The sequence below is a fragment of the Anguilla rostrata genome, chromosome 5 (assembly GCF_018555375.3).
Source record: "Anguilla rostrata isolate EN2019 chromosome 5, ASM1855537v3, whole genome shotgun sequence".
Classification (NCBI taxonomy): domain Eukaryota; kingdom Metazoa; phylum Chordata; class Actinopteri; order Anguilliformes; family Anguillidae; genus Anguilla; species Anguilla rostrata.
The window spans coordinates 49,541,446-49,553,561 of NC_057937.1; the positions used below are offsets into that span (position 1 = coordinate 49,541,446).

At 43.1% G+C, this 12,116-nt stretch overlaps 1 long non-coding RNA gene across 1 annotated transcript; it reads right to left on the bottom strand.

Moving 5' to 3' along the window:
* Positions 1 to 1,365: 1,365 nt before the first annotated feature.
* Positions 1,366 to 9,643, bottom strand: LOC135255543 (uncharacterized). Its single transcript, XR_010330183.1, has 3 exons — positions 9,509 to 9,643; positions 9,232 to 9,297; positions 1,366 to 1,505 (listed from the first exon to the last, which is right to left on the bottom strand). It is a non-coding gene; the product is annotated as an uncharacterized LOC135255543 (long non-coding RNA).
* Between the last annotated feature and the right edge of the window lie 2,473 nt (positions 9,644 to 12,116).

Here is a 12,116-nt window from a genome sequence, read left to right on the forward strand (position 1 = left end):
GACTATCTTTCTAGTACGAATGTGAGTATAAAGCAGCTAAGTGAAGTAGGAAGTGGTTAGTAGAAATGTGTGTGAATATATGTGCGCATGTGTGTGCACACACGTGTGTACATTTGTGTGTGTACACGTGTAGATTCAGTAACATGCGTGTGTACATTTGTATGTGTACATGTGTGGATTCAGTGATGAGTCATATTTAAATATTAAAATATTACAGCCAGACATTGATTCCCACATATAGATGCAGGAATGGGTGGGAAAACAGCAGGGAGCAAAGAACTATCTGGAATTTCAGCACTCTCACAGAGAATTCAATCTCCTGTGCTCTACAATTTGGCACTTTAAGTCGGTAAACAGAAAAGCCCAATTCCCACATGCCCAAATGTATATGTCTTGAGCCTGAATAGCAGTGTGAAAAATAGCCTTCCATTCTGAAATCTCAGAAGGGTCTGCCAGAAAATCCTTCTCGTGTCATTCCATGAGTCATTCTTTGAAAGCAAGTCGCAACCGTAAACCAGGCGGTGATGTCAGTGAAGAAGTAAAATCAAACTGCAGGTCTTGTGTTCGAACAGGCAAGAGAAGGCTACCAAACATTCTGAAAGTATACAGTCTGCTTTTTATCAAGCTCTGCAATCTCTAGAATGCTCTTCCTGTTGTTTAGTCAGTAGCTGTTTTCAATCCAAACATTAAACACCACTGTGTCAGCCATGCATTAAATATCTCAAAATGGAAAATGATCACTCTGGAAAAGCCCCCCGGGGAATGTGTCAACATCTGTTAATCCAGAATTGCTAATAAAGTCAGTACAGTGGTGTCGAAGATAGTATAGGTGGTGAAGGTGATGTAAGTGATTGTGGAGGCGATTGTGTGTGTGTGATGGTGCAGATTGTGGTGTAGGGGATGCAAGTGTTTGTGTAGGATAGTGTAGGGAATTGTGTAGGTGATCAAACACAGTGTTCCTACTGTTCGATGTCCACTGTCCACTGATAATCTGCTGAAGAAACACAAGCCGGGTAAAGGAAAAGGCATTTGCTTCTTCTTTACTGTCTTAATTTCACTGAATGCAAAGACTGTCTGCAGTAGGCAAGTAGAAGATTTTCATTCACAAACAGGAAAAATGCAATTGCCTAGCAGAGCAGCAAAAAAAAAAAAAGATTTAAAAAATCAGGTTTTAAACTCCTCGTTATCACAAACCATTGCATTTATACATGTAAGCAGGAAGCCATTGTGAAGTAAGCATGTGCAGCCAGAGGGAGATATCTCCAGCATTCACTCATGAAATATACAAACCCAATGCTATCTCCCATCTGTAATCTACATATGGAGAGGAAGAATGGGACTTTTGTTTTATGATAATGCCTCTGTTTACACAGCTGGGGTGGGGGGGGGGGGGGTTTGGGGGGTTTGCTTTCCTCTCATTAAACTTTTTTCTGGTTGAGTTCTTGTCCAGTGGCAGCAGTTTCATCTGCATGCAGCGGTCACCACCAGCTTTCTCCCCAGGGCCTCTGCTCAAACACAAGAGCCACAAGAGTTTTTGTTTTCTCTCACGACACACAGTCATCTTTCATGCTAGGCCACACAACTCTTGCATTGCATTGTCTTGACTGGACAAATAATCCTGAAGATGATTTAATGAGAGGCCAGATTTATGAGGGCATTACCTATGACAGAATTAGCCAATCTAGCTTTTACAGAAGGACATTTACTCTGTGTGCTGCCAGCTTTCTCTCCACAGGTAGCGATGTGTTTTATCAGTTAAGGATCCCTCAGAAGACTAGTCCTGAATGTGTCACATCATATGAACAATGTGTTTTCCTGGTTCATTTTGCCCAACACACTCCACTGTGTTTCCCTATTTTACCTGCCTGACACACTCCAGGTATTTAAATCCATTATTGTGCTCAAAAAATCTGCTTTTTTTCTTGTTTTCCCCCTGCCTGGTTGATGCCTGCATCTCTGCTAATTTTGGTTCTGTAATGTTGGCATTTATGCACTTAGTACTTGTCTCTCTGGAATAAGACTTGGCTAACAGTCACTTGACAAGACGCTATGTCAACGCAACAAGTGTTAACAATAATCCTCATAAAGATCAGGTGTCCTCTACACTGTTTCAAGCCAATGCTAAAGGGATAATACTGTAGCTTCCAAACTCAGTCTAAAAACCACCCATTACTGAAGCCAGCATACCGAGTCTGTGTGCAGATTTATTTTTAAAAGGAAATGAATAACTGGCTTCAAAAAGTGCTTCCAGCAGTTCAGCTCATCCAATGAAATATAAAAGAATTTTCTAGAAACTCCTAAATCCGGCTTTGGAAAGACTTCCTTCCTTGTTGACATTCAGCGTGTCTCCAGGCGTGCACATTAAACTTTTTACGGAGTTGCCATTAGACTTCCGCGGGGATCAGCGCTGTTGAAAAGCAGGGCATAGGGGAGGTATGCTGATGGAGCAGGACGCGGGAGACCACTCACTGCCACCCGCTCCACGGATCAGGAGCCAAACAGATTAGCAGTCAGTGCAAAATGAGGGTTTACCTGGGAGTGTAATGCAATAATGACAGCGCTGGCGTTTTTGAGGGATGACGGATAATCCGGTGATGACAGGGTTGATTTCATTTATATTCAGCAGGAGAGAGAGGCCGGCTTTGTAGTGGAAGCCGGCATTAAATCTTTTTGGTCGTGTACACACAACCTAATCTGAGCCAGTGCTTACGTCAGTTCTTATTTAGGTGTTCAACTGCCCACTCAAACTGTGCGTTTAATACTTAAAGCCAGAAAGTTTGATCGTTTTTACAAGCACTGCAGTATGAGAAGTTCTAATAAAAGACTGAAGCCTGGAAGCTTCACAGATTTACACCTTACAAAGCTCATTCTTTCAGACTGAGAACTCATATTCTCCTGAACAATGATCCTGTTAAATTTTATGAGCCTGACAGTACTACTAGCCACAGCCAGCACTGGCATGGCAAACAAGTGTGGACTGTACCAGTGCAGGATGTGGTTGGTAGCCCATAAGCGCAGCGTATAATAGCACTCCTCGAGGAAAGGGGGACTCTCTCTTGAAAGCACCACCAACCCACTCTGCTAATTTGGGTTCAGATTCCCTGTTATTTTCTGTACATCAAAAGGCTGGGGAGACAGTCACAGCACAGCATTCAACTGCCCAAATCACACAGCAGTGAGAGCCAACATAGGAGTTTCCACCGGTGAAAATGAAGTGTGTCACAGGAGGCTTCAGTAACCACATCACAGGCACACTGTGCTTTTGAGTGTCCAATCACTACTTTTCTCCATATCTCACTTTTATCACGGGCGATAACATATGACAGTATGCACATTAGCTCTAATGATTGACTGCTGAAAGTTAACTGAGGTGAGCCAATGTTGCAATGTTGTACACAGATAAAATGGATGCTCTTAAAGGCTTTGCATGATAACAGCTAATGAATGCACATAGTAGAGGCTGGTCATAACAGATCAGCGCCTACTTCACAACCTTCCTTCACCCTCTGAATGACATGAGAGCTTTTGTTCAAGGCAGACAGGAACAAAACATTAGCGTGGCAGGCCAACTGTTGCGGCATCTGAGGACAGGAACTGTGCGAGGCAGAGATTACATGAAATGGGTCCTTGGTCTGAGTCCAAAAAAGACACTCATCCACCCATCCAGCTCAGCATTTACTCCAGCTGCAAGTTTCATTTCACAAGCCCAGCACTTTACAGCGAAGAAGGAAAGAGTGGTCTGGCCATCGCGTAGCCTGGTTACAAACAGGAAAGAGTTTCCATTTCAGGATTGGTGAATATGCTGATGCAGGCAGGGTAGGGCATTTGAAAGCTTTTAAAATCCACCCTGTTGGGGTCACCTTTTGGGAATTATATCGATTTTGGTTATTAAAGATATTAAATGGAAGCACTTGAGAAACTTCATGGACAGGGTGCACTATGGGATATGTCATGTGCGCTGAAGCCACCAACACTTACAGGTTATTTTTAACTGAGTGATATTGTACCCTGGAAACACCTAAATCCATGTATATCCACTGGAAGTAAGTAACATGCTTTATCATTAGCAGTTGGAAGTCAACTGATACCTAGACTGACTTTGAATGAACGATGCAGTATTATGGGGGATAACTCTTTCACCGACACTGTAGGTTTGGCACAGATTGATTGAAGCAATAAATGCAGATCTAGTATTGTGTGCTGAACACTGTACTGTGTGTAGCTCTTTAAAAGTGTCCATAGAAAAATCTTTGCTCCTTTCTGGCTGAGTGAGAACTATCCCAAACAAGACACCACACAGTGAGAACTGACATTCTAGGAGGCATGGGTAGTGTTCAAAAGTAAGTTTCATTGTGTTTAAACACTGTATAGGTGTAAAACAGGATAACAGGATAATCCCAGAGTTCAGCACTTGAGCTCAAAACAAGAAGACAATACGAAATGCTACTCTGTGCTGCCCAGTGTGATTTGTCACCGTAGTCCTGTGCCAGACAGAAGATCTAAATCACAGGGTATCACTGCCACCATTCACCGGGCTCTCAACAAAAGCACACAGGGAACTGCCAGCCTTACTGAATAAAATCCCAATTATATGATTTCTAATATAACAGCAGCAATGATACAGTCTCTCAGTGAAGGGAGGAAACAATAGTGAATGTGCGAGCTTCAGGTCAGCACGCAGGATACAGCATCAGTGTCAGAGACAGCCTGTAGTGCAGGGTTAACCATTTCAGCCCCACCCTCCTTGTTCAGCAGCATTGAGTTCCACCGGCAGGAAGTGGCTTCCAGTGAGCTACGATACCTCAGCTGCCCTCTTCATCTGATAGGGGGAACAGCAGAGCTCCAAGGGGGCAGACGCCATGTTACCAAAGCTGCCATTAAAGAGACAACATATTACCTGTTACCATTGCCTGGACAAGCAGCATTAAATCACTCTATGCTGAAACACTGGCTAATCCGCAGCATATCCGCAAACCAGAGTTAATTCAGCACATGGTAAACAGGTGTGCAGGCAGTGAGGATGTGCTGGTCACCAGGGTAACTTGGCACACGGGCTCTGTGGGAACCTGCATCCCCCCTTATCTCAGCCACTCATCACTTGCAGCTAACAACAGCTTCTTTCAGACAGTCTGCGCATTGCGGATCACAACTGCGCAGATCGCCCTCTGTCTCACTGTTCACCCACAACGAGGACAATAAAGAGGACAAAACCGCACCACAAACGCCTGTACCCACTCCTGAAGTGACTCTGGAAAAGCGTTCATTCGAGATAGGGGTCGAAAAAAAAAACCTGGTTTCAGATTTGGGCTTGTTTGCCCGCAGTGTAATCAGACCTAAAGGTGTGTTGTTTGACAGCATAAGTTGTGTTGACATAGCATGCATGGGGGAAGGAGATGGAACTGATAAAAGTAGAGTATATAAAGCTGTATGAAATTACAGATGAAATTTAGAGTTACACAACATGCTCGTTGCCAGCTCAGTATTAGACTGAACAATGAATAGCACAATGGGAGCTCACTATAGTGGCTGCTGTTGAACAATCTGGGAGTCAATGAGTCTGGGAGCAGGGTGGATATTAGCCAGCAAATCAGAAAGCTGTATAAGTTGTAGGCGGGACTTGGACCCCAACAACCAGCCAGAGAAATGTGCAAAAGTACGTAGTTGTTGTAATCACTTATATATCTATTTAAATCTGAATTAACTGCAACTATTGCTGGGAATGGACTGATTTTTCAAAAGCTAAATCCTGCTCCCCTTTATATCAGTTATCTCACAGGCAAGACGTCCACGTGGAGGGAACGTCCTCTCCATTGTTCTCAGTTTAAAAAGTAACCACCTTCACAGACAGAACCGTCACTCAAATGTAAAAAATGTGAGAGGATTTCTGTGCATCTTAGTTCCTCTACCATCAGTGCTCTGTTAGAAAGCCTGAACCTTCTGTTTGGATGGAACATTTTTAAGCTTCCTGAATTAGAGACCCTCAATTGCTGTAGTATAGAACATTATGAATAATCAGACCTTTATTACTGATTGCTGATTTTCAGTGAGCTGATGGGTTCTAGCATACACAAAGAAGCAGAAATGACCGAGTGAAAGACACACACACACACACACACACACACACACACACACACACTTAAGGGGACCTTCTGAAAGCATGCTGGAGCATGTGGACTCTCTCCCACCTGTCCATAATTTCATGGATGGGTGCTTCCTGTATTTGCAACATGTGTGAGGGTAAAGCACAGACCAGACTGGATAAGTCACTACCATGGCTTTCTTTGCTTTTGACTTAAGTCCTAATTGCAGCCTTGATGCTCGATTGTACCATACGCTGATCCCCCACTCTGTGAAACGTTACAGCGGGAACAGGTGCAAAGACCACACAGGTACCTGGGGCATGACATTTAATTTAAAAATGTGATATGCCAAATGTATTTGGCTAGTAGTTAAAACAAGGTCTTCTGTGCCAGGATATTGTGACTATCAATCATAATAATTATGATGAATTCTTGATAAATTTGGGTTTTGGGTGTCAAAATCCAAATAGATTCCTCATCATTTATAATACTTGACACCAATTAGCTGCCCTGTGTGTGAGAGATGGTCTCATTTTGCATTGCTCTGCACTGTATGGGTGTTTTCCCCCTGTGGCACTAGACCTCATTTGCAAAAGAGAGAGACAGGATGGTGCTTATGGAAGTGCAATTTCATTCCTCAGTATGCAGTGCTATTCTTAAACTCCTAATTGTGAGTCAGGAGATATACTGTAAATTATGCTGAAGGTTATGAGAAATCATAATTTATAACTATATTCTATCAACAAATGCCTGAGTATAGCATAACATCCATTGGTTAAGGCTTGGAAGACAAGAAGGGCAAAAACATCTGAGGTATGTCATTAGTCACTAACAAAGAGCAATGAAGAGCACAGATATATAATTTTTCTGTTTATTGTATACTAATAAAAATTTTATGAAGATATTTAAATCTTAAATCGGATTTATATTAGGATGGATTCATTTTCATTTGTATGCTCAACAATAGTCCAGATTGAATGCAATCGTATGACTCATAATCCTGCTTTTGAATGATGTTTCAAATTAAACTGGCAAACTGAAGAAAAATGACTCTTACCTCATTTAACCTATACTTCATATACTACTTCAAAATATATAATATCTCTAAATATTAACTTTACTGACTTGATGTTTATGGCAGCTGAAAGTACACTGAAAGGGCATCCAACTCAAAGTCATTAAAACAGAGAGAAGAATGAAACATAAAAAATAACTGCATTGCTCCCAGATGACCCATTTTAGTGCAGCCTCAGCAACCTAAAATGTTTTTTTATATGGCTGCTGTTTATATTACTGTAAGATGGAAGTTTAACTGCTCTGAAATGTGCCACTGAGCAGAACTCATGCTCAATAAAGTATTAGCAGCCTCCAAACATTCTCACTCTTGCAGTTCTGGTCGAGATGTGGCTGGAAACACATTAAGCTCAGGGCTGAATGGGCCTTGTCTTTGACAGTTTGTGTTCCTCTTGCTGGGGGAGTCCTCCTTCTAGAACAACAGGCTTGCCAGGGGGCACTGATGACTCAATGGGAGACCCCTCCCCATCAGCCCCCCCCCCCTTTGTGTCCTTTCTCCTTGGCTCCTCATCAATCAATCACGGCTGCAGCGTCTTCAACTGATGACTAGCTATCAGCTGTCTGGCTCAGAGGGAAAAGATCGATCACTAGGGCTGGGAAATAGAAACTCCTCCTAGAACTCAGTTTCCCAGAATCCCATCATGCTCTGGTCTGCATTCATACTGTCGTTCACCAAGAAAGTGATTAGATGGGATTTGACATTCATGCTATCTGATGATACCCAAGCGCTGTGTGAGCAAAGTAAAATGAATCTACCTGGCCTTTAGCAATACGTACATGCTTCAATGTAGACAACTGGGCAAATAAACAATACTGTTGATAGATATCCACTCTGTCGGATGCTGTCATTAAGATGTGGTGGTCTTTTTCAAAATCTCCCGGGGAACTAGGAGCCAAATGTCATCTTAGAAAGACTAAATGTCTGAATCTAAAGAAAATTTAGTTCCATATTCTACTGTACATAAACACTCTTATACTGCTTCTTTTTTGCTCTAAGGAGGCTGCCTCTACACTCTAGTCACCAGTTTCATTGTCATTGGAGATTAAAAGTTGTAGCACGTCTCCTGGGCACTGGCTCATGATTACATAACACCTCATAAGTCCATTAATCATAGTGATGAGATCGGGGGTACACTGAAGTCCTCTCCAGAGGACAGCACTATAATCAAGCCTTAGTATCAAGCTGCTCACACTTCCAATGCACACAGATCCAAAGTCAAGCCTTATTAGCACATTATAAAATGGGGAGATGAAAATGGCAGCAAAAGACACAATGTAGGCAATGACAGAAAAAGGTTTGGTAGCCATGGTGCTGCATCCTATGCAGCACCCAGAGAGAGAGATATGAAAGTAAAATCAGCTAAATTTGCACACAGTAATTTGCCAGGTAACATAACAGAATCATTCTTTTTTCCTACCATTTTCAGGAATTTTCAGTGTTATCACTGACGTCTTTGTTACCATCATCATGAACATAGTTGTGACCAGGTTGCCCATAGAAATGAATCCTATGATTGTTAAATGAATCATTTTGGAAACACAAAATGACACCCTGAAAAGAACTTCTATTTGACAAACATTTCAGACCTTATTTACCATGCCAGCCAAACTGCACATTTGATGCAAAATGCTGGTAAATTTCAACAAATGACCCCTCATTTGACTGAACAGTGTAGTCATGTGAGGACCCGTATGGGGGAGTATGAACTGACTGCCATCATAGGATTGTTGAAGTCGATACATGTCCGCTCCTATTTCAGAGTGCCATTCACCCATGTCTTAAAGTTCCCCCAGACCCACCTGGGAACCGCATAGATAATTCTTCTGTTGTGGAATTTCCCCTTTCTGACATTATCCTGACTAAGACTCAGACTAAACCCATTCTCTCATCACTTGTTTATCCTGGGCTAACATTTACTGAGTTTGTGAGAACCATAGTCAACCTTCAATTTAGCACAATAAACCTAAAATGTCAAACTACGAAAAAAGACCTCTTTACTGCATTTGTCTAGATAAATGAGACAGCAAATGCAGCTTCAAGCAAAACCAACAAGCTCCAGCTAAGAAAGGAACTCACAGGAACTCTTGGCGCTGGAAGCCCTTCCTTTGGTGACAGAGATACACACCAGCGGTACAATCCCAGCTGTGGAGCAGGAAAGTTAAAGGGAATAGTGAGCTCTGTGATCAGCATTCCTTCATCTCATCTTACAATTCAAACGCAAGCTCAACAAATCAAACTGCCTTTCACTCTATAGGCAAGGGCCACACCTATCTCAAGGTAATAGGGGAAAAACAACTGCACATTTGATTATCCACGGATGAAAAAGATTCAGAGTCCTCAAGCAGTTGCTTACCTGAATGGGGTGGGGGTCAGCACATTCCAGTGCGCCATTTCAACCATGGCAATTTAACGGGATACAACTGGCATGCGTTCAAGTCTGATACGTGTCCCGGGGACTTATCAAAGCAAGCCCAGTGCGCTGCACCTGCATAGCTCTTAAGGCCGATAAGCGCATTTTGATCTCAGCCACAGCGTCAACAATGAAGGCCCCTTGTGCAAAGCTCTTTGATAATGTCACGTTTCAAAGAAAAAAAGAAGAAGAAAAAAAAGAGACGTCGGCGTCGCATAAAAGGCCTTCGGGTGCGTCCGTGCGTTCCGTCAGGCTCGGCTGTGCAATGCGGGAATGCGAGCGCGGGCCCCCATAATGCACCAGGCTTTTGCTTTGGCCTCACTGTGGGGTCACCCTTTGGGTTTTGGCCCTTGAGGGAGTGTCCATTACACCCCTCTGCAGCATGTGCAGCCAGGCAGTAAGGTCACCAAGGACACCGAAGGACAGGTAAAAGGACACAGCAAAGGTCATATCCTGTATGGCATCTGTGTACGGTGGGGTACAATGAATGGCTGGAATGGGTGGGTTGAAAAGGTAGCATGCTGTAGTAGCATTCTCTCTGTTGTACAGACAAAGACCATCTGCCTCTGGGGATTTCTTGAGCACAGAGAAATTTGTGCGGTAGTGCACTAGAAGTGAAAAACTCAACTTTTTCTACCAGGACTGGAGCAGTTGTTGTGGCATTGTGTTGTGGTTGGTTTTTGTAATGTTCAGTGTGAACATATGGCTACTTCTGGGTTTTTTTGTGTGAAAATTGATGTCTGTAGGGGCCCTAAGTCTCACCACCTCCATCTTAAAGACAAGGCCTTACAAATTCCAAGACTGAGGAATAGACCTTTCAGTTCATCCATAGACCTGTCTGAGAATATTTTTTAATGAGTGCTTTTAATGAGTGACAAATTTAATTTCAACAACTGGTACAACAAGCCAATGGTGAAGTGTGATGCTGTCACAGAAACGTGTGGCACTGCAGAATTCTCACCAAGGCTTTCCTTGTGATGATGATGAAAACAGAAAATATATTGTAGCAAGGCGTGCTGGGAGAACTCATTACCCATAATCACATTTGAGGACAAGGGAGCCCCTACGCATCTAACCTCTGACCTGGTCAGGGCTGTTTAAATCTCCTGGGGTCAGTTAATGCACCAGCTCTCAGAGGGAACAGAGCAGAAATCAGAGATGACGGGAGAGGGAGAACACCTTATCTAATTAGTCTGTACTCGTCTTCTGATGGTGTGGAGACGGGGCTCCCGGGTGAGTTGCTGTACCTGTATTTTGTGCCTTTGAGAGTGGAACTTGACCTGAAGTAAATATATACCCGTATAAATGGATAATGCATAAAACACAATACACAGAAACAATATAAGCTATGTAAGTTACAACAGCACCAGCGCTTAAAAAGAAAGGATGGCACAGTCAGACTATGTGGGCTGGGTGTTGAATGATTTCAGAGTCTGTATATATAGACAAGTAAACAATTGTGCAGGGCTTCAACACTGTCTGTACAGGCATCGATTTACTACCCCCCCCCCCCCAGTTTCCCCAACCAACAGATTCCTATTGCTCTGTTGCCATGGGCCAGACAGTCTAAGAAGATGACTCATGAGCCAGTCTGAGGAGAGTCTCATTGAGAAACATGCTGCTGTGCCCCCCCCCCCCACCCCCACTCCAATATGTCCACACTGATGAGACTCTAACCTTCCCCCTCAGCCTCCCCACCCCCTGCACTTCCATGGAGCCTTCCTGATAGTTTTGATTTGTTATGATGCCTGTGACTCATGTGAACAGTGCGTTTGATATTTCATCATGTCTTCATTAAAGATTAAGCCATGGGGAATTTGGGTTAAATATTCAGTAACAAAAATGTCTGTGTGTGTGTGTGTGTGTGTGTGTGTGTGTTGGGGGGGGCAGGGGTGAGTTCAGCAAAACATTCTCTCTCTCTGGAAAAACCCAGACGCACAGCAAAGAAAGTGAGATCTAAGGATGGTCTTTCAGATCTGTCACTGGTACATGCACAGGACACAGAGCGTTACATAACACCGCTGTTCATTGTTCAGGAAGAGAAGGATTTCTTTCATTGGGAGAATCAATACTTTAAGTGCTTGAGACAATGCCAAGAAGGCTACAGTATGGTTCTGTAAGGGAATACCTCAGGTTTTTAATATGGAAGGGAGAAAAGTTCAAACAAAGAGACATTTCCCACAGGTCTGGCCTAGTTCCGCCCTCTTTTTCTTTAACCCTAGTGTTTTCCTCAGTTTGTAATGCTCACACATAGTAGTATTAGAAGACATTTTTCATTTCTTCAATGTGCTCCATTAAATCAGGAGTGTACAGAAAATTCACATGCTCAGATCTGCCACCTATTTACACTCTGTAGTCCACTAGTTGAGCTGCACAGGTATTCTGCTGGCACAGAAAGATAGCAGTCACCTGCCCAATCAAAGGAATCCAGAGGTGCAGGATGAAGTAGAAAACCCCATTGACAGAAAGCCTCCCTGCTTGGGCAGTCCTACAGCCCCAGTGCAGTCCTGTGATGCTGCCAGACACAATCAGCACTGGCATGATTCAGAAT